The sequence below is a fragment of the Sorex araneus genome, chromosome X (genome assembly GCF_027595985.1).
Source record: "Sorex araneus isolate mSorAra2 chromosome X, mSorAra2.pri, whole genome shotgun sequence".
Lineage (NCBI taxonomy): Eukaryota > Metazoa > Chordata > Mammalia > Eulipotyphla > Soricidae > Sorex > Sorex araneus.
Window position 1 is genome coordinate 326,278,146 of NC_073313.1, and position 24,519 is coordinate 326,302,664.

The 24,519-nt window shown below is 36.0% G+C and overlaps 1 protein-coding gene and 1 non-coding gene across 4 annotated transcripts in view; both read right to left on the minus strand.

Annotated features, from left to right (window-relative positions):
* Window positions 1–24,519, minus strand: part of WDPCP (WD repeat containing planar cell polarity effector) — a 326,531-nt gene that overhangs the window by 257,810 nt on the left and 44,202 nt on the right. The gene's annotated exons all lie outside the window — the stretch shown is intronic.
* LOC129400448 (U6 spliceosomal RNA) lies at window positions 2,640–2,746 on the minus strand. Its single transcript, XR_008627689.1, has one exon. It is a non-coding gene; the product is annotated as a U6 spliceosomal RNA (small nuclear RNA).

Below are 24,519 nucleotides of genomic sequence, written 5' to 3' on the forward strand. Positions count from 1 at the left end.
GGAATTTTTTTTTTTTTTTTGCTTTTTGGGTCACACCCGGCGATGCACAGGGGTTACTCCTGGCTCTTCACTCAGGAATTACTACTGGCGGTGCTCAGGGGACCATATGAGATGCTGGGATTCGAACCCAGGTTGGCCGCGTGCAAGGCAAATGCCCTCCCAGCTGTGCTATTGCTCCAGCCCTCAGGCATGGAATCTTACTTTAAAGATAGCTATCACACCCCTCACTCCCCAGCTTCAAGAAAAAAGACTGCAGAGAGTTACCAGGTAGACAATGACTCTGAAAAAATCATATTGAGGTAAGGGGCTAGCCTCTCCCCAATAGCTATGAACTGCTATCCAGTTCCCAAGGCTTCCTGAGATATAAGTCTAGAAACTTCAGATCATTCTCTAGGCAACTAAAATCTAGGAGAAATGAGTCAGAACTACCTAATGCATTCTTGAAAATCTGTAGCACTGTCCTCCCACTGTTCATTGATTTGAGTGGACACCAGTAACGTCTCCATTGTGAGACATGTTGTTACTGTTTTTGGCATATCGAATATGCCACAGATAACTTGCCAGGCTCTGCCGTGTTGGCAAGATACTCACGGTAGCTTGCCGGGCTCTCCAAGAGGGATGGAGGAATTGAACCTGGATTGGCCGTGTGCAAGGCAAACACCCTACCCAGATTGGCCACGTGCAAGGCAAACAACCTACCCGACTTGGCCGCGTGCAAGGCAAATATCCTACCCGCTGTGCTATCGCTCCAGTCCCTTGAAAATCTGATAAAAAAAAAAATTATATTCCCAGGAGTGGTATTGCTGGGTCAAATGGGAGCTCAATTTCTAATTTTTTGAGAATTGTCCATATTGTTTTCCAAAAGGGCTGAACAAGTCAGCATTCCCACCAGCAGTGAAGAAGAGTCCCTTTCTCCCCACATCCACGCCAACACCTGTTACTTTTGTTTTTTTGGATGTGGGCCAGTCTCTGTGTTGTGAGATGATGCAACTTCTGGCAGAAATTTCTCTGGATTCAGTTACTAAAATACTAAAATATGAAATCCAAAACCTCGCGGCCGCTATTGTGGCCACACGACCTTATATCTCTTCATTCTCAGCAATGGAAACAAATTATCAAATGCTTACTTCCTTTCCAGCAGGTCTGACTTTGGCGGGGAGGGGTGGGGGGGTGGGGGGACTCCAAAGAGAAAGTAAAGTGAAATTTATCAGCTACATAGACGAGGTGGGGGACTGGGGGAGCGGGGGTGGGGGGGAGATTTACTGTGGTTCTTGGTGGTGGAATATGTGCACTGGTGAAGGGATGGGTGTTTGAGCATTGTGTAACTGAGACTTGAGCCTGAAAGCTTTGTAACTTTCCACATGGTGATTCAATAAAAAAAAATTATTTTTAAAGTTGTGGTACTTTCATTAGATAAAATATTTTTTCAATATATTATGCTTTTTTCACTTTATTTACTTTTTGTGATTTACTATACTGTCAATAATAACAATATATTCTTAAATTATACAAATTACAGCACTTTATTTGTCTCAAGCTCATTAAGAACATCTCACTGTAGGACTGGGATATGGCTCAGTGGTACAGCATTTGCCTCGCATGTGTGAAGTCCTGGATTGAATCCCCGGCACCACATGATCCCCTGAGCACAACTGGGGACCAACCCTCAGGCACTACCAGGTGTGTCCCAAAAGCAAACAGTTTCTTTTTCTTTTTTTTTTTTTTTTGCTTTTTGGGTCACACCCGGTGATGCACAGGGGTTACTCCTGGCTCTGCACTCAGGAATCACCCCTGGCGGTGCTCAGGGGACCATATGGGATGCTGGGAATTGAACCCGGGTCAACCGCGTGCAAGGCAAATGCTTTACCCGCTGTGCTATTGCTCCAGCCCCACAAAGTTTCTTATTATATATGTCCTAAAGTCCCTATACTGACGTACATACCCACTGTATGAGTTTGTCCCTAACTACCTCTTCTACATAATCTCTCTTCCCTCCCTCCCTAAAAGTCAAGTGGAAGTAAAATTTTAAAGAATCTTGTGGGGAAAAATAAAATAAAGCTAAACTTTCCATATGTCAGTATTTCACAAACCTTTTTTTCCCCTAGCAAACACTTTTCTTCAACATAATATGGCACACAACTTCAACATGTAAACCTTACAACGTAAGAGATGCAATAAAGTTCCCAGACACTAACACATTCCAGACATTAACACAACAGTTCCTTAAAGTTCAAGGGATTACATGCTAGGAGGTCAGCTATTAGTCTCACTGTCTAATTGTACTGCATTGCCTGAACTGACCTTCAATCATTACCTGGGTTGACCTTCCATGGCTCAACTTCTCTCTCACATATTGTCCATTTCAGTCTGCACTAAGATCTATTACATTGCTTTAATGTACATGTACACATATATGTATATGTATTTTTATGAATATTTAAATTTAGAGACACTCTCAGTGATGCTTAGCAATGCCCCAGGGATTTGGGGATTGCAGGGCACAGGTATATGGAGCTTGGAATTGAAGTCCAGGCATCATACATGCTAGGAAAATTCTCTTACCACTTGACTTATCTCTCTATTCCACAAACATATTTTTTAATTTCAAACATTCCTTTCTGTTACTGCTGCTTCTCCTGAATAATGGTCTGTACCTATACCATTTGTGTGTCATCCTTGTGCAAGGGCCATGCTAATCTTCTCTGTATTGTTCCAATTTTAGTATATGTGCTGCTGAAGTGAGCAATATCTCGCCCTCACACGGCATAGCCTGGCAAGCTATCTATGGCGTATTCAATATGCCAAAAACAGTAACAAAAATTCTCACAATGGAGACAGTACCGGTGCCCGCTCAAGCAAATCAATGAGCAACAGGATGACAATGACAGTGACCTATACCAATATCTTCTGAAGTATCTCAGAAGATATTGAAGATACTGACCAGAATATATTTCACATGTCTTTTAGTTCTTTAACTTACACATTCGACCCAAATCCATTCACCTTGGCTCTTTTATTTCTGCTATGAGTGTGAAGTATAAGTGAAGACGTAAGTAACAAACTTATAAGCACAAATAGCCAGTCCATGTTTTCTCTGTAAGCATGGAGCTCTCTATCCTCCACCTAGTCTCTCCTGTACAGGAGGACTAACTGCAGGCATGTAAGATGCCATGACATATTAGATATATAGGTCGTGTCTAGAGAACTGCCTGAACTGGCGAAAACTAGTTGATATAATAATCTTGTATTTCCACTCCTAAGAAGGACTATCATTTTTTTCCCAGACCATGCTTGTAATACGTTTATGTTGTAACTCACTTCTGGTTCTACTCTCTTCTTATGACCAAATTGCCACATTAGAACCCTTTTACAGATAGGTGATTTAGCTTATATATGGTCTTTTTATTTGGACAAAAATTACTGATACCTGCTACTGCTACGATGTGTGTGTTTAATGGGGAGGGGAGGAAGGGAGAGAGCAAGAGGACTAACAGCAGAGAGCAAAGGAGACAGGGAGAGACAAGAGAGGAAGAGAAGAAGTTCCTTGAAGAGAGGAAGAGAGAAAAAAAACATACGATGATATAACAAGAGAGGAAGAAGAGCAAAGAGAACTACGACTTTTTCCATTTAAGGCAAAGACCTTTCAGTAATCAATTGTGCCACCGCACCCCACCCCAGCCCCTTAACCAAGAGCTTAAAATTCATGAAGATCTCTTTCATACAGCTCTTTTTTCTTTTGTATCATTTGAGGGTCATCAATTTTTTTCATTTGTTCATTCACTGGTGTATTTTGCATTTAATTTTTGCCCACCCCTCAGCCACCCCCAACCCTCCGAACGACACCCTCCACACACCCACACACTGAGTTATGAAGTTGTGTCTCTGATGGGTCATTCAACAAGTGTCAGATTTCCTAACATATCTTCTCCAAGGGAACTACTGTTTTTGGTCCCTTTTTATGGGTAAATGAGCTTATGTTCAAAGATAAGGACAGAATTTACTTAAGGCCATGAAGATGGTAGCTCTTACTAGCCTGACTCTAGTAAGGGAATTATGTCTCTGCTTCATGCTCCATCATTTCATCATTTTAGTATTTTATCCTTCAAAACAACCTGCTAAGATAACCGTTGGGTGAGAAAGCAAGAAACACTGCCTTCGCTCGCCATTCCAGCAAGATTCCATTAGTCTCTTCTCATCTTTCTACTTCACTCTCCCTCCCTTTGTTTTCTTTTAATTTTTTTTTCTTTTTGGGTCACACCTGATGGTGCTCAGGGGTTACTCCTGGCTCTGCACTCAGGAACCACCCCTGGTGGTGCTCAGGGGACCATATGGGATGCTGGGAATCGAACCCGGGTCGGCCACGTGCAAGGCAAACGCCCTACCCGCTGTGCTATTGCTCCAGACCTTGTCTTTTAAAATTTTTTTAATTTTACTGAATCACCGTGAGATAGTTACAAGCTTTCATATTTGGGTTACAATCACACAATGATCAAACACCCATTCCTCCACCAGTGCACATTCTGGGGGTCATCATTTCCCAGACTTTTCTTCTGTCAAGAATTCCTCACAATTTCTAAGAATGCCACTTCTTACCCTGAAACACTGAGAATTTACCGTTAAATGCATCCCTATTTTGAAAAAAATTGGGAAAGAAGGATTAGAAGGCATCGAACGCTGAACATACCAGAATGAATGAAATTCAAATCTCTTGTCATGACCTAAGTCTCCAAATTAAACATCTTACCACCTTACCCCTTAAATCACTTGAAATTTGAACTTTCTTTCAACCCCCTTCAGAAAAGAAAATCAAATGTATTCCCATTTCAGTCTTTGAATTTGCTGTTCTCTCACAGAAATCTGATGCTCTCATGATTTTAACTCTGTAAAAATGTCATTCCTTAATTAAAGTCTTTGCCAACAACTGACATACAAAATAGCTCCATCCTCATTTACTATATCATTGTCTTAGTTCAAATTTTATTAAGCACATCCTTCTTAAGATGAACCTGATTATTTCATTGCTTGCTTGCTGGATTACTCCACTAGCATAAATGCTACAGAAATCTATTCTGTAATATTCCCCACTATATCATAATTATAATATTACCCACTGTATCATAACTCAAAAAGGGAAATGATCCCTTTTGCCACTGACTCATTTCCCAGAGCCCCTATTATGTGTGTTTTCTATATGGTTATACTTTTTCACTAACTACTTGATACCTTTTTAATCACTTTCATCTTTTGTTTCCAGTGGCATTATATGTGCTTCATTTCCTCCTACGTCACCCCATATGCTACATAGTATTTTTCAACGATTCTTCTGTCCATTTATTAAATACAGAGTTTCTTAAGGTCCTGTTAAAAGTCCTCCTCTCATCTATATTGTTCCCTTCTAAACATCTCATCTATTCCAATGGCTGCCTATTCGCTGATGACTCCTACTCACTAATCCAATTTTTCTCATGAGCATCTGGTTAATCTAATTTCTACTGATATATATCCAGATAATAACCAACAATAATTTTTAAGCATACTCTTTTTAAAACTAATTTCAAATTTTTCCCTTTCAGAGACCTTCTATTGTTTTAATCATATTAAAGGGAAACACCACCCACAGTTACAGAATTATCTCCACTAAAATTCCTCTTACAAATCTCCATACCTAATCAATTACCAACTTTATTACTAAAACTAGTTAAGGATATTATAAATTTATATAGCTTCCCTTCCCATACTGCTAACAAAATAGTCTGTGACTTCAAAACATATCAACCAATTACTTTGCATCCCTGCCTCTAACCTGACCCCAAGTAATTCGTTCTCCACACTTCTGCCAGTGCAATCTTTCCAAACAACAATGATAATCATGCCAAATTCTTTGAAAAATTTTTATGACAACCATTGTACTAACAATGAAATTCCAATGTTACACAAGAACATGTATGAAAAGGTTGTTACAGCTCCAGCTATATCTTTGAATACTGAAGTCTTGGAATCCCATAAGACATGCCATGCTCTCTAGCTCTCTCCACATCTCACACTCTACTTATGTGTATATACATATATACATATAATTTCAAATTAAATGTACTTAATTATCCCCACTTCCCTCTCCCTACCAATCATTCACTTAACCCTCAAAAAAGCAAAGCCTTAGGTAAATCAAAATTTTCTCTGGAATGTTTTTCCCAATACAAGACCCATTTGGTTGAATGGCCAAACCTAATTCCATCAGAGGTATTATCAGAGCATCTTGTGCTTTTCCAAATCATAGCATTGATCAACTTACATACTTAAATGTTAAACATATTTGTCAACATTTACAACAAACTAAACAATTTAAGAAAAACAGGTAACAATCTTATAAAAGTGTAATAAATATTTAATAAATATTTGTGGTCAGATATTGGGCTGTCATCTTTGATAAACAAGAAGAATGTTCCCTATCAGTAAAGCATGAGTCTAATAAATTTGTAATTGTTATAAGCTGTACTCAGGGAGAAATTTTTTCTTTTTTTATATTCCAGATAGGTCAAAATAAGGCTTAAATTTCAAAGAACATGATTTCACTGTCACTGTTCAAAGAATATGATATAAATTACAAATATAGCCCAACTGTGAGAAAAAAAACTAGCGGGAAGGGTGTTTGCCTTGCACGCGGCCGACCCGGGTTTGATTCCTCTGCCCCTCTAGGAGAGCCCGGCAAGCTACTGAGAGTATCTCGTCCGCATGGCAGAGCCTGGCAAACTACCCGTGGCGTATTTGATATGCCATAAACAGTAACAAGTTTCACAATGGAGACGTTTCAATGGTGCCCGCTCAAGCAAACTGATGAGCAATGGGATGACAGTGATACAGTCACTGTCACAGTATGATACAGTCACTGTACAGTCACTGTATAATACAGTCATACAGTATACATGTTATACAGTCCAGACCCCTGATCCCACATCTAATAAAATACAGTTTAACAGTAAACTATGACTTATTCCTCAGTTGTACACAATGATTTATGTTATGTTAATAATGTAACTTCACCTCAAAAATTAATTTCATCTCAAAAAAATTTTAACTTATTTTGATAAGTTCCTTATATCATTAAAAGTGAGAGAAATTCACAAACATTAATGTCCAGTTATGAGGATGATTCCTATACAACAACAATTTTAGCATACACTACCAGTCTGCTTTAAATATACATCAACCACCCCGCATATTTTCTTTATAGTTTAATATCAACAACCAAAGTCTTTAGTGTCAACACCTTTTTAAAAATTCATCCATGTTTCATTCAAGAAAAGTATTTTTAAAGCTTGTATTATTTTGACACGTATTGCCAAACAGATAAGATCACAGTAATTATCAGTTTGCACTTTTTAAGTAAACCCTCTTAAAAATCTTTCATGAAAAGATAAAGCTAGACTGATAGATTTTCATTCTAAAAATCAGAATCCTATCACATCTAATAAAGTACCAATTTAAAAAGTTACTGGGGACTAGAGAGATAGTACAGCAGTCAGGGTGCTTGCCTTAAACATAGCCAAACCATGTTCAATCCCTGGCATTCTATATGGTCCCCTGAACACCACCAAGAGTGATTCCCAAGTGCAGAGCAAGGAGTAACCTCTGTGGATCACTGGTATGCCTCCTCCCTCTCCAAAAGAAGTTGTTTATTCAAGGAAATCTCACTTTTATTTTGGTATGAAAAATAACAACAGATGAGATGCAATTTAATTACAGTTAGTGCAAACATCTTCAAAACAATATAGCACCAATCAAAATTCAGAAGCTAGTGACTACTCAGATTTTTCTCAACTTTCCCCTTTGCAATTCTTGAACCTCTATCTCATAGGACATTACTATCCTATTAGCAAATTGGCTTTAACAATGGTTTCTTGAATACTAAAAGGAAACTTACTTAAGCAAAAGGTAGATGTCATGAAAAGTGGAACTTTCCCCTTAAATACAATTTTTAAATGTTTTTTTTTTTTGATTGATTGGAGTACCGTGATTTATAGTACTGTTTTTTGTTTGTTCATTTGTTTTTCTTTGGCAGTCAGGGATTAATTCTGTCTCTGACATTAGGGATCACTTATGGCAGGACTCAAGGGACCATGTGTAGTTTGGAGATGGAACCCGGGTCAGCCTCATGCAAGACAAGCACCCTACTCTCTGGCCCTACAATACTGTTTGATGGTTTCACACGTATACAACTCCAAAAGCACAGTCATCACTAACCAGTGAACTCAACTCCTGGCATTAAGGTTCCCACCCTTAGGTGCAATTGTTAATATTTTAATTAATTTGTATTTTAAAAATCATCTACAATTTAATCTTATAAATAAAATGTATTACCTATTATTTCATTGCAATCTGGCTAAAGTTTAAACTCTTCTCCTTTTAAGTAAAATTACATAGCTATCACAAGGTGACAGCAGAATGTTTTACACTGTCAAAACTTCTGCAACAGAGGAAACTATATATGGCAAGTAGGGCCTCCTCCACAAATTATGATTTAAAAATTTATGGTGAAAACTTAGATTGTGGTATTATCATTAATTTTTGTGGTTGAACTATTATGTGTCGGCAATAAAATTTGAAGTAATAATTCTAGTATTGTTGGTTATTTTTAGATACAAAACAGGTAAATGAAAGCTAATAATATTTTAGTGAATCAAGAAATATTTCATATTTTTTCAGGATTTTTTGTTTTTGTTTTAAAAGTTTTCTTATTATATTCCTTTTGTGTGTGTAATTATCTCACTGTTATTTTGATTTGCATTTCCACAATAATCAATGATAATGAACAATTTTTAAATGCCTATTGGTCTTCCTTTTATTTTTTATTTGAAGCACCACAATAAAATGCTGTTAATGATCTATTGTTTTTCTTCTTGTATATCTGTATTTATTATTTCTTAGTCTACCCATTCGATCATTTTATTGGTGTTCCAAATTGAAGCAAGTTATATGTAATGGCCCAAAAGTTTTGCAATGAGTATTATTTTGAAAGGTAATAAAACTTTAAGAACAATTAGACTTTTAAAAACTAGATAGAAAAACTGCTCTAAGTATTAATATTTAAAGGTGGACTACATAATATCTATGTAAGTATTCAATTTTCTATCTTAAGTAATAGCATTTAATGATTTTTAGTAAGTTATTTGAAGTCATAAAATAAGAGCAATAAACAGTATAAATAAATTAAATTTTAAAACAGTATGAAATTGAGAAAATTCACTATACTGAAATTTCACTTTCAAAGAATATTAAGAATACTTCAAATAAAGAAAGTATAAGTACTCATTTGTCAGTATAGAAATCTCCACTTACGGTGGTTTACTGAGGAATGGTCTTGTTTGCAAGAGACACCACAATCCGTCAGACATAAGCAAGTGCATACAATGCAACATAAAACATATGAAAATGTGTTTTATATCTAATAATCATGCCTCTAAATGTAATTATGTTAATTAAGAAATCCAGAAAACAAGAAGATACTCGAATTATAACAATTATATACCTTCCCAACCAAAATATAATTAAATCCTATATCTTAGTTTTTAAGTGACCACATTTTCATTTAATAAGCATTTTAACCCAAATGGAACTCAGTAATAATCAACAATATTTTACAACTGCACGCAAACAGTTTTTACTGTCAGGACTTAAAATCAAATACTACATTAGAGGTCAGTTATAATTACGTACAATCTTCTATTTCACATGCTCCTTACTTTCACAATGGTGAAAAAAATACCACAGTATCTTTCCTTGTTCATTAAAAGTAACAACATAAAAAGTGAAGCAACAAATTCTAAAATATACAATAAATATCTCACTTTTGGCTTAACTGGTTTTTACGGCAGCAAGTAGTAGTTTTTATGCCCTATTCTCCTATCAATGAGTTAGTAAGTTTTTAAAAGCAAAGGCATATGGGTAGCATAAAAGCCAAACTGGTTAATAACTTGAAACCAATGAGACCACAGACCAACTTGGGCTTTTATTTTTTTTTTTAATAAACATCACCTTCAAATCTTTTTGGTCTAAATTTTCAGTCAGCAAGTAAGAATTAGCTATGCCATAGAAACCCCATTACCCTAGTAGGTATTCTATTTGCAACTCCCCAGACAACAAACATACGTTTTACACAGTTTATTTTTCAGTGTATAAATTTAAACATGTACATATATATTATAAAATTCCAATTCTTTATAAAACTTTAACCTATGTAATGTACATATCCACATACACATATTTGTATTTAATAACCCATTATACACATGTACACCTTTATACAACACATACTGGTAAGTGTTCTACATAGTTAAGGAGTTGAGTTTCAGTCATTAAAAAGGATTATCCAAAATAAGGGTCTGCATAGCAATATCTTGAATATGGTTTGAATGAGTTATAAATTTAACAGAGCGTGTCAAATGTAAGGATTCCCATTCTTAAGACTATATGTATTACCTAAATGAAACTTTTAAGCCTGAATATTTCATTCAATAATACAGATCTGGGAATGAAGCATTTTATTTCCTTCCTCAAGTGAATTTGATGCTTCTAACGACTGACAGATCTGAATGAAAAGGAAGAGCTCTAAACTAAATCGAACATCTACAGAACAAACACAGCAACTGCAAAAGCAATTCAAATTTTGTATTACCAGTGTTTCAAACATCTTCTTAAAAAATGATTTGAGGTCATTTACTCCCCTTTTATGGCTATTTAACCCCCACCCTACAGCTAATGTAGTTAACACAGGTGCCATTTAAATAGTAACAATTGCAATAATGAACATAACTGCAAGAATAAGAAGTCATTTTATAAAAACTATAAAACTACTATGAAAATAGTTATTTTTCAATTTTATAGATTCTTTTAGCATTTTATCCAAAATTGCCATGATCCGCTGATGAATATTTTAAAATATTAATTGCATGTTAATTCCAAGAGCTTAAAACAGGACTGAAAATAAATTTAATATGAAATATATATGTATATAATCAAGTAAGGTATTAGCAATGAACCCAAATCCCAAATCATCTCTGATGTTTGTGTGCCTATACACATGTATCACCCATGTTTCACAAATAAAATGAAAATTATCTTTTTCTTTGAACCCCCTGTACTTCATAGAGGTAATAACTGAACTTGTGTATACTATAACAAATCATGAGCATATTTTGAAATAAATGCATCAGATATATTCCATCTGTAAGTAATGAAACAATATTACCTTAAAACGCAAATATCAACGATTCAAAAGAAAAACCCTAAAGGAGATAGTCTTGAAAAAAAGTATTATAACATTAAGAAGAATAAATTTCATATATTAATAAATCTAATTATATTCATAAATATAAATGCTGAAATTGATATATTTAAATTGCTTTGTATATGGAAATAAGTTTTTTTAAACTATTGAATACTGTGAATTACAAAGTTACAAAGTCGTTCATGATTGAGTTTCATGTGTATAATATTCTAACTCCAATTCCTTCACTAGTGTCCACTTCCCTACACCAATGTACACGTTTCCCTACTGTTCCCCCCGTCTGCCTCAATGGCAGGCACTTTTCTTCCTTTTTTCCATTTTGGCACTATGGTTTACAATACTGTTACTAACAGGGTATCATGGGTATCACAGAAATAAGTCTTAAAAACTTAAAGTCCTGTGTTGTTTCACTACATTAGTGAAACATAATTTCAATTTTATGTAATGTTTAAGTCTGGCAAAAAGTACATAACCCAGTAAGAAAAATAAAATATGTTCATATAGTTTGTGTAATTATAGTCTACTGAAGAATTTCAAACTAATTTCAACATTTACATGATTAGCAATGAATGTTTTAAAATGGCAAAATTTAAATTGCATTTTGCATTTCAAAATATTAACTACATGTAAATACAAATGTAACTGAAGCATTATCAACTTCCATAAGGCATAAGTGATTTTTATTTTTAGTGACCAAGAACTGTATTTCAAATTGGAAAAAAACTTAAGAGGAAAAACATTCAGAAATATTTCAAAACTTTGTTTCTTTTCCTCTCTTTAATAGATAAGTGAAACAACAATAATTATATTTTCAATTTTTTCAAAAACTTAATCTTTAATAATTTAATGATCTAAACTTACACAGGAATGCAAGAACTTTTTTAATGGATGAAGAAGATAAAAAACATGCCAAGAGTAATACTACCTTTCAAGTTTTAACTTATCAACAATTTGATAAGATGAAATGTATTATTATAGATAATTGCTCAAATCCTTAGGCATTTTAGAATCATCTGAAACAGAAGGGGTAAACCTATTAACTGTACTCGTACAGCATTTCAATATTTTAGCAATTCAACATTTAGAGAAAACCAAACTGGACCTACGTTTTCTGCTGCTTTTTTGGGGTATGAGATTATTCCTATAGTTCACTGGCCTTAAAATCCAATATAGACAACATACAAAAGATAGTCTAGGGGCTGGAGCAATAGCACAGCGGGTAGGGCGCTTGCCTTGCACGCGGCCAACCCAGGCTGACCCAGGTTCGAATCCCAGCATCCCATATGGTCCCCTGAGCACCGCCAGGGGTAATTCCTGAGTGTAGAACCAGGAGTAACCCCTGTGCATTGCTGGGTGTGACCCAAAAAGCAAAAAAAAAAAAAAAAAAAAAAAAAAAAAAGATAGTCTAAACCACTATGGTCTACATCATAAGATAGACTACATTTAAATCAAAGAATAATTAAAATAGCAAGATTTACAGATTCACTTTAATATTTTGATAATTTATAATTTCAAAATTTTTTCTCCAATCATAAATTCAATTTCAACCTCCTGTCTTCAAAAATATATAAAAACCCTTATATTTCATGAGAGGTCCTTGCACAATTGCACCACCTAGTGCTTACTATTCAGTAATCCCACAAATGGAGTAAAGCTTTCTCAGTATTTAAAACAAACCACCAACTATTGTCATATCACTGCCCTACATCAATTGTCTAAACCTTATATATTTTTATTGATAGAGACTTAAAAGTTTAAGATATATTAAATTTTAAGATTTTAAATGTGAGCCACTTTAATATTCTAAATGTACTCAAAATAATTACATGTTATTTCAAAAGAGAATGTTTTAAAATTTATAATGTTTCAATGTCAAAATTAACAGAATTAACAGAATGTCAAAATTAATAAAATTAACAGAAGCATTGGACTTGTAGGTGACATCTTCCTGGGAAATTGCAAGGATATAGCATCTCTTATTTTCTCCATTGGCTTCCTAATGGCAACAGGATATGTTCCTGTTACTGTCCAATACCCAAATTGCATTTTAAAGACATTTAGCAATGTATAAGGAAATGTATACTACTATAATTTCTTCAGCAAATAATTAATCTTTTAAATTAATTATCCTTTTAAATTAATAAGTTTAATAGTAAATTCTTTAAATATACATCCAAAAATGAAAAAAATATTTTAAACTTACTATAGTAGCCTGCTGCTTTGTTAATAATGTACATGGTGATTGGCAAACATATTTATTATTTTACATGGTAATTAAGTCTAAGCAATAAATTGTTCAACATGACCTCTATAAATAATTAAAATGAAACATTTCTAAAACAAACTGCATTTTTTTAAAAATGAGGAAACTCAGCTAGAATAGAAAGGTATTCTAAGCCCCTTCAAAAGACATTAGACCTATCAGGTACACTTGGAGAGCAAGCCTATTCCTTTTCTAGCAGGAGGGTGCCATGGTGAAAATTACAAAATTCCCTGGCATGTAAGTATACCAGCTCTCCTACATGCCAACCTCCAGTGTTGAAAGTCAGAAGAGTGCCAACTAAACTTTGGCATAAAATAGTGGGGGGCAAAGGGGGGATGGAAGAGAGAAGAGGGAGGAAAGAAAAGAGAGCAGAAGAGAGCGGAGACATGCAAATGGTGAACTTCGGTCCAATAAAAATATTAGATCCAGTTCCCCAATTAAACAGTAGAGGTATGCAATCTTTGGGTGTTTATTTCCCTTTGTTCTCCAGTAATAAAGCCTTATGATCATGAATTTTCTTATCTTCAAAGTGCACAATCTATAAATTATTCATATTCTGTTCATATTCTGTAGATTATTACTATTTATAATAATCTACATTTTCTTTTGTCTTTGAACATCATTTTTCACCTTCCCACTAGTAAGAAGGTATAATTTAATATAATTTGTTTCTCTAAATATGAACATAGAAACCATCCAGGTGATATTTGTGGTGCCACAAAAGCAAATACAGCGCAAAGCTACCCGAAAATGCCCAAATGTTTATAGAGTATAAGTATATAAAAATAAGGTATCTACATAGCAAAAGAAATTTTTTTAAAGAACAATATGTTCAAATGTCTGCTCCTCTGGCTCCTCTAAATACTTCTGAAATATTCATGAAATTACTATTAGTTATCCCCAAGAACTAGGCTAAATGAAAAGATACGGGGCTTAATTGTGAAATTACTATGAAAAGTAGAGTAGAAAACTTTTTCTAACTTAAATAAAACTTATTAAAAACTTTCCACTTGGTCCAGACATTTCCAGGGCCAGTGATCCCATGTTCCTAGAAGCCTTGATTTAACAATTCCAAAGCACTGTAACTACTAAAATGTGGGAAGCTATGTTCAGGAATGCAGAAAAATGAGAGAAATTACTTTCAAGAGGCCAGTCTGTAATTAGCTACCAAAAAGAAAATAAATGAGGATGACATTTGTTCCTATTCCTTACAGAATAAAACAAAAGTGGAAAATGTTAAGCAAAAACTTTTATGTAGAAGCTATTATATAATTGTTAATTTAGCGTCTTGAATTCAGAGCAAAAACTGTAAAGGTGCTTTGAAATTCAAGAAGAAAGACAGTCTAGCACTTGCAAAGGAAGGGAATCTAATAGATAATCATCCCGCTTAAAGCTTTAACCATTCAGTGCTATATACTCATTTAAGAAAAGATGAAATAAATCCACCTAACCTTTCCACACGCTGGAGAACTAAAAAAAAAAAATTGTCTTGGCATTTAAAGATGGACCAAGAGATACTGCTTCTGAGGAATTATGTGTTGCCAGAATCAATATATCATAGCATAGAAATGCAGTCCAAATTCTTAAAAAAAAAATTTTTTTGTTAGTTTTGTTTTGTTTTGGAACCATACCTGACTGTGCTCAGGGATCACTCCTTACTGGGCTAAGAGGGACCATATGGGATGCCGGTACTCAAACCCAAGTCAGCTGCATGCAAACCCAGGTCAGCTGCATGCAAACCCTACCCACCGTCCAAATTCTTGACAAAAGCACTTCAAGTTTTTAATTTAGCCTCAAGTGGTCCCAGACTGGTAAGTGATTAATAGCATAATTCCTCTTAAGAGAACAAATACATTTTATTCATTTTTTTCCACGCTTCCACCACCAATTTTCTCTCCCCATCCTTCCTTTTCTTTCTTTTTTTGAGGGGGAAGCTCTGGGGGCACACTTAACAGGTGCTCAGCGGCTATTCCTGACTCTGTTTAGGGGTTGCTCCCCTTGATGATCAGGGGATCATGTGGTGCGGGGCATGGAACAGGGATCATACATGGCAAGACCTTAAACTGTACTATCTATTCAGTCCCAAAATTAAATTTTCAAATAAAAAATAATAAAACAAGACATTGTGAACAAGAACCAGTAAAAGTAACAGAAAGTAGAAACAAACTAAGAGTTAATATGCTGGAATGAATTATTAGGCACCAATTACAAGTGTTGTACTTAAAGAAATTTTCAAAAGGTTGTAAACACCGAAAGAACAGTAAACATTTCTTAAAAGTTGAGATAAACTCCTAGGAACAAAAAATAAAATTGAATTAAAAAATTCAACTGAAAAAAGTTAATAGCATACTAAAGAGTTAGGAAACAAGAAAGAATTAGTTTAAGACTTTGTTTAAAATACTTGAGTAGTTTCAGAAATATGACAAAGTGAGATGCTCTATTGTAAAAGTTTGATTATTACTCAAGAAAAGGAAAGAATAGGGCAGAGATAAAACTTGAATAACTATTACCCACATCGATGCAAAACAATAATCTACTAGTTCAAGAAGCACAGCAACAAAGCAGAATTATTTTTAAAAAAATAAAATAAATAACTCATGCCTAGACACATCACAACGAAATAGCAGAAGGCTAAAGACAAAAACCAAGATCTTAAAAGCAGTTAGATTGGCTTCAAAGAAGTAACACTTAGACTGATAGCTGACTTTAACAGCCAAAAGAAAATATGACACATAGTACCTGTGATCATAGAAGTTTACACTCAGCAAAAATCTTTCAAGAGTTAGGAGACATTCTGAGAAAAACAAAAGCAAGTGAAACAGAACACTTTGGTGCCCTAAAAGTTTGAAGATGGGGAATTCTTCAGACATATGGTAAGCAGAAGAAAAGTAATCACAGACAAAGATCTGAGAATAAAAAGAGAAAAAAGAATTTTTTTAAAAGAGAGAAAAAAGAATCCTTTATTAAATCCATAATGCTAATTTCGACAGTAAAAAAAAGAAATGAAATATAAATCAGCAAGTACATTTAACCTAGGAGGTGGGTAAACGAATTTAAAAGTTTTAAGACTCGAGTCGGAGAAAGTACAGCAAATAAGGCACCTGCCATCACACAGTCGACCCAGTTTCTATCCCCAGCACCCCATATGGTCCCCCAGTTCCCATCAAGAGTAAGCCCAATGCACAACTGAGTGTGGCCCCCAAACCAAAAATAAATAAATAAAAGTTCTAAAACCCTGGGGATGGGTATGTGGCTCAATGGTAGAACACATGACTCACATATGTGAGGACCTCTGCTCAATGCCCAATACCACACACACACACACACACACACACACACACACACACACACACACACGTCTTGAGATAAAAAGAAAACAATGGTATCAATTTGCCTTAGATCTTTAAAAGTTAAAGACATATAATATTAAGGGTAACCATTGAGAGAAGAGAATTGAAGTTAAAAGCCTTCCAAACTTGTGGAACAGGAAAAAAATGATAAAACAAATAATTTAACAATGAGATATCACTACATATTTACTAAAAAATCCAAGTCGTTAATCACCAAAAATAAGTGAGGGTGTGAAGTAATAGGAATTCTCATTAATTTTTGGTGGGAATGAAAACCACTTTGGAAGATAGCTTTAGCAGTTTTTGGTAGAACAAAATATACCATTAACACATGATCCAGCAGCCACTCTCCTATATTTAACCAAATGAAATGAAAACCCTTAACCCCCCCCAAAAAAAAAATCCTTTATGTTGGGTCCAGGGAAATGGCTCAGTAATAGGATGCCATGGCAGCCTCGAAAGTGTGAGGCCACAAGTATCACCTCACACCATTATCTGTAACTCCTGGCACGGCCACTGTGATCCCCAGTGCCAAAAATGCAACCTCCAGTACACTGCCATCAAGTGTGAAATCTGGTTCACTACAACCAAATATGTATAAGCACTTCAACCAAGAGTGCAACTCCAGATATCACAAAGGGAAAGGAGTGGTGCGAGCATACAGATGTTCGTTTTCACTTATAACTGTCAAAACTTGCAAGCAACCAAGACATGAGTAAACTGTAGTACATACAGAAAAATATAAAATTATTCAACACTAAGAAGAAATTAATTATGAAGTACTGAAAAAACATGGAGACACTTAGGTACATTCTACTAAGAGAAATATGCCGATCTGAAAATTCTAAATGATCCAAATACAATTGCTTTCCATAAACAGTAAAACTATGGAGACACTAAAATGATCAGTGGTTGCCAGGAGGTGGGGACGTGAAATGCAAAATATAGAGGATTTTTAGGGTAGTGAAAATATTTTTAGGGTAGTGAAAATATTTTGGATATAATAATAGAAAAGTATTATGTTTTACTCAAACTTCATAGAATGTACATACGATACCAAAAGTAACTCCTAATGTAATCTATGGACTTTAGTGATAATGTGTTAATTATTTATCAATTGTTTATCAAAGGTATATCAATTTGGTTATAATTGGTTGAGGAGGCTATGCACAGTGAGTACTGAGTACATGACAATTCTGTACTTTCTGCTTAACTTTCCTGTGAACATAAAACTCTAAAAAAGTATGTTTTTAAATGGGAATGCCCTGCCACAGAGGCAGGGTGGGGTGAAGGGGACAGGGTGGGGGTGGTGGGAGGGATGCTGGGACCATTGGTGGTGGAAAATGGGCACTGGTGGAGGAATGGGTACTCGATCATTGTATGACTGAAATGTAAGCATGAAAACCTGTAAGTCTGTAACTTTGTCTCACAGTGATTCACTAATAAAAATAAATAAATAAATAAATAGATAAAAAGAAAAAAGAAACAAAAGGCAAACATTTGTTGAAGAGAAACACTTAAAGTAAAACAACATATCAAAATATCCAAAGAAAAAAGTAAATGCTATAAAAAATACTAACCAAAAGATACCATTATGTATATATTATAATATGTGAGGGGGAGAAAAAAATAAAAGGCCTTTTAGGGAAAAGGAAATCAGTTTATAATGTGAGAGTCCCAAATTAACCTGAAAACCAATTCTGAAGCGTATATATCCAATGTCAAAAACATAAAATAAAAAATTAGCAAAACTAAGAGAACAAACAGAAAAATCTGTTCCTTCATTGATCAGAAAAGAATAAAGATACAGAAGATATCTGGACATCATTAACACTGTTTCAAAAAGCACTACACACACTAACTGCATGATATACATTTTTTCTAACTCAATTTGTAAATGTGAAAATCAAATGGGCCAAAACATGTCTCAACAAATATTAAGAATTGAGATCACACAGAACACAGTATATACTCTGACCAATTAAGCTAGAAACAATTTATTTATTTATTTATTTTTTAATTTTTTATTGAGTCACCATGTGGAAAGTTACAAAGTTTTCAGGTTTAAATCTCACTTATACACAATTGACCTATACAGTAAAGTCGCAGGCTATAAAATCAATACCCCAAAATCCATGGCCTTCCTATATGCAAACAATGAGACAGAGGAAAGGGACATGAAAAAAGCAATCCCATTCACAATTGTGCCCCAGAAAATCAAATATCTTGGAATCAGCTTAACTAAAGAAGTAAAGGACCTCTACAAAGAAAACTATAAAACTCTACTCCATGAAATAAAAGAGGACATGAGGAAATGGAAACATATCCCTTGCTCATGGATAGGGAGAATCAATGTTGTCAAAATGGCAATACTCCCAAAAGCATTATACAGATTTAACGCGATCCTTATAGGGATACCCATGGCATTCTTCAAAGAAGCGGAGCAAGCAATCCTGAAATTTATATGGAACAATAAACGCCCACGGATAGCTAAAACAATTCTTGGGAAAAAGATGATGGGAGGCATCACCCTCCCCAACCTTAAACTGTACTATAAAGCGGTAACAATTAAAACAGCATGGTACTGGAACAAAGGCAGAGCTGCAGACCAATGGAACAGGGTGGAATATCCCCACACACAACCTCAAATGTATGATCACCTAATCTTTGATAGAGGAAGAGATGTGAAGTGGAGCAAGGAAAGCCTCTTTAACAAATGGTGCTGGCACAACTGGACAACCACGTGCAAAAAAATGGGCTTAGAACTCGACCTGACACCATGCACAAAAGTCAGAGCAAAATGGATTAAAGACCTCAACATCAGACCACAAACCATAAGGTACATTGAAGACAAGGTCGGCAAAACCCTCCATGATATTGAAGATAAAGGTATCTTCAAAGATGACACGGAACTAAACAATCTAGTAAAAACAGAAATCAACAAATGGGACTACATTAAACTAAAAAGCTTCTGCACCACAAAAGATACAGTGACCAGAATACAAAGACTATCTACAGAACGGGAAAGGATATTTACACAATACCCATCAGATAAGGGGTTAATATCAATGGTATATAAAGCACTGGTTGAACTCTACAAGAAGAAAACATCCAACCCCATCAAAAAATGGGGCGAAGAAATGAACAGAAACTTTCCCAAGGAAGAGATACAAATGGCCAAAAGGCACATGAAAAAGTGCTCTACATCACTAATTGTCAGAGAGATGCAGATCAAAACAACCATGAGATACCACCTCACACCACAGAGACTAGCACACATCCAAAAGAACAAAAGCAACCACTGTTGGAGAGGATGTGGGGAGAAAGGGACCCTTCTACACTGCTGGTGGGAATGCCGGCTAGTTCAGCCCTTTTGGAAAACAGTATGGACGATTCTCAAAAAACTAGAGGTTGAGCTCCCATTTGACCCAGCAATACCACTGCTGGGAATATATCCCAGAAAAGCCAAAAAGTATAGTTGAAGTGACATATGCACTTATATGTTCACCGCAGCACTGTTTACAATAGCCAGAATCTGGAAAAAACCCGAGTGCCCTAGAACAGATGACTGGTTGAAGAAACTCTGGTACATCTATACAATGGAATACTATGCAGCTGTTAGAAAAAATGAAGTCATGACGTTTGCATATAAGTGGATCAACATGGAAAGTATCATGCTAAGTGAAATGAGTCAGAAAGAGAGAGACAGACATAGAAAGATTGCACTCATCTGTGGAATATAGAATAATAGACTATAAGACTAACGCCCAAGAATAGTAGAAATAAGTATCAGGAGATTGTCTCCATGGCTTGGAGGCTGGTCTCTCATTCTGGGTAACTCAGGGAAGGGACCACCAAGTAAAATGTGGTCGGAGGTCATGTGGGGGAAGGGTGATGTGGGCCGAATACAGACTAGAGACTGAACACAATGGCCACTCAACACCTTTATTGCAAACCACAACACCTAATCAGAGAGAGAGAACAAAAGAGAATTCCCTGCCATAGTGGCAGGGTGGGGTGGGGGGAGACGGGACTGGGGAGGGGGGGGAGGGATGTTTGGTTTACTGGTGGTGGAGAATGGGCACTGGTGAAGGGATGGGTTAGCGAACTTTGTATGGGGGAAACATGAGCACAAAGATGTATGGATCTGTAACTGTACCCTCACGATGACTCTCTAATTAAAAATAAACTAATTAAAAAAAATCTCAGTTATACAATGCTTGAATACCCATCCCTTCACCAGTGTTCATATTCCACCACCAAGAATCCCAGTATAGCTCCACCCCGCCCCCTCACACCCCTAACCCCCCACGCCCCTAGCCCCCCCACCTTTAGCCCCCCCTGCCTGTGTAACTAATAAATTTCACTTTACTTTCACTTTGATTGCATACAATATTTCAACAAAACTCAATATTATTGTTTGGAGAGTCTCTCCCCTAAAGTCAGACCTGCTGAAAAGGAAGCATTAGATAATTTGTTTTCCATTGCTGAGGATGAAGAGGTATGAGGTCGAGTGACCACACTTAGCGGCCTCTCAGTTTTGGGTTTCTGTAATTTAGTATTTTAGTAACTAAGTCCAGAGAGATATCTGCCAGAAGTTGCATCGTTGCCAACTTGTACTTCTCAGTTACATTATATTCCACATATGAGTGCAATCTTTCTATGTCTGTCTGTTTCTTTCTGACTCATTTCACTCAACATGATACTTTCCATGTTGATCCATTTATATGCAAATTTCATGACTTCATGTTTTCTGACAGCTACATAGTATTCCATTGTGTAGATGTACCAGAGTTTCTTTAACCAGTCATCTGTTTTGGGGCACTCTGGTTTTTCCAGATTCTGGCTATTGTAAACAGTTAAGCTAGAAACAATTTAAAAAGAGGATGGGCCGGAGCGATAGCACAGCGGGTAGGGCGTTTGCCTTGCACGCGGCCGACCCGGGTTCGATCCCCGGCATCCCATATGGTCCCCCAAGCACCGCCAGGAGTAATTCCTGAGTGCAAAGCCAGGAGTAACCCCTGAGCATCGCTGGGTGTGACCCAAAAAGAAAAAAATAAAGTTAAAAAGAGGATGGGAGGGAGATTCAGTAGGAAAAAAAGTGTTAAACATATTTAATTTAATGACAATGAAATTTGTAATAAACATCCAAATATGAGTCAACAAAGTACTTTAAAACAAAGTACTTCATACTTTAGTGGAAACTGAAAAAATTATTAGATCATTATAACACTGCCCCATGAATTGAACTCCAGTTCATAGGTGATACAGAGATTTAAGCCATAGGATCAAAATCTTCAGAGTAACACATAAAATCAGATTCCTTGGATTACCCCTTGGATTTCAATACTGAAAACTACAAACTCTGAATCACAGGATATTTCACATCTTCCTGATAGGTTTTTAAGACTTCAAAAATACCTGATTTGAAGGTTTTTTTTTTTCTCCCAACTGTCCTCCATTTCAGAGGAGACTTGTTCAGAGACCATTCTACACCACAGTCAGCCTGTCAAGTGATCAAGTTAGATATAGGACTAGCACCTTGTTAGCATGTCTTACCCTCTACTGAGTACAACTTAGCAACCAGTCCTCCCATGAGCACTTCTAAAGATATGTACAGTGAAACTCAATTGAGGAGGTATGAGGGATTCACCCACGGAGTTTTTGTCAAACCCTACAACCATACTCTAAGGACAACTATGTAATGTAATGCGTTTGCCTTCAGATCTAGCAATTCTTCTAAGAATCTCAAAATTATAAAAACATGTAAACCCAATGCAATCGGTGCACTATCTATAAGTATGGAAATAGCAACCAAAATATTCAGCATTAGACTGTGGTTGAGTAAACAATGGAACTCAGTTCTGTGTAGTTCTATCTATAGAACTATGTAGCTACAAGAAAGTATAAAAAGAATCCTATACACTCCTATAGAATGGCCTCCTGCATATGGTGAGTAATAAAAACAAAAATTCCACACAGAGCATACAGTATCCTTTTCTTAATATAAGAAAGATACACAGACACATATATGCTCTCTTTTAAAAAGAATTTAAATGATTAGAGAAAAAGAAAGACTCTAAGTTGAAAACTTAAATGACTACCTAGAGAAAAAGAAAGACTCTAAGCTGGAGTAGAAAAAAATAAAAGTAAAAACTTTCCCTAAATATTCCTCATTTATCAGTTTCAATCTGGGAGTCATGTGGTGATTGATAAAATTATAAAATTAAGCCATACCCAAAAGCAAAATGAAGTTCAACCACACCAATAATTGCTTCAAATGACTAAAACAAGTAATTTACTATTTATCTCTAACAGAATATCCTAAGGAAAGGAAAAGAGAGAATTACTAGTTTGAGGCTGGAGCAACACTACAAGGGGTAAGGTGTTTGCTTTGCATACAGCTGACCCACGTTGAATCCCTGGCACCACATGGTCCCACAAAGTTTGTCAGGATAGATCCCTGAGTCAGGAGTAAGTACTGAGCACTACCAGGTGTTACCTCCAACCCCGCAAAAAAGGATTGCTGGTTTAATAATCATGTTGTTAACGATACCGTTATTCTAAAACCATGTATTTTTAGAACACATAATTATCAGTTTGAGTAATTTATTTAAATTATTCATTTAAACGTCATTATTAGCTTAAATAGCACTGTAGCATTGTCATCCCATTGTTCATTGATTTGCTCGAGTGGGCATCAGTAACATCTCCATTGTGAGACTTGTTATAAATAATTTGTTATTTAAACTAATTACCATATAAATATAACAGAACAAATATTCTAACATGTAAAAATAAAATAAATGAAATTTAAAAGTAAAAACTCCTTGGGGCCGGAGCGATAGCACAGCGGGTAGGGCGTTTGCCTTGCACGCGGCCGACCCGGGTTCAATCCCCGGCATCCCATATGGTCCCCCGAGCACCGCCAGGAGTAATTCCTGAGTGCAAAGCCAGGAGTAACCCCTGTGCATCGCTGGGTGTGACCCAAAGAGAAAAAAAAAAAAGTAAAAAGTCCTTGTTGCTGAATTTGAGTCAAAATATCAGTACAAGACCAGAGAAATAGTAGAGGGGTTAAGGTTCTGCTTGGCATGCAACCAAGCTGGGTTCAATCCTCACACCACATATGGTCCAGTAAGCAAAGCAAGGAATAATCCCTGAACACAGAGCCAGGAGCAATAAATACAGTGTGCTCTAGCCCTAAAGTAAATATAAGTATGAAATTATGCTGGAGCAATAGCACAGCAGTAGGGCGTTCGCCTTTCACATGGCTGACCCGTGTTCGATTCCTCCGCCCCTCTCAGAGAGCTCAGAAAGCTACTGAGAGTATCGCGCCCGCACGGCAGAGCCTGGCAAGTTACCCATGCGTATTGGATATGCCAAAAACAGTAACAATGAGTCTCACAATGAGAGACGTTACTGGTGCCCGCTTGAACAAATCGATGAGCAACAAAATGACAGTGACAGAATGAAACTATGATGCCTTTTCTCCTGAAAATAATCACTGTATCACTGTTTTACTGTCATCCTGTTGTTGTCAATTTACTCCAGTGGGCACCAGTAACGTCCCAGCCCTGAGATTTTAGCAGCCTCTCCCTACTCATCTTTCTCAATGATTGGAC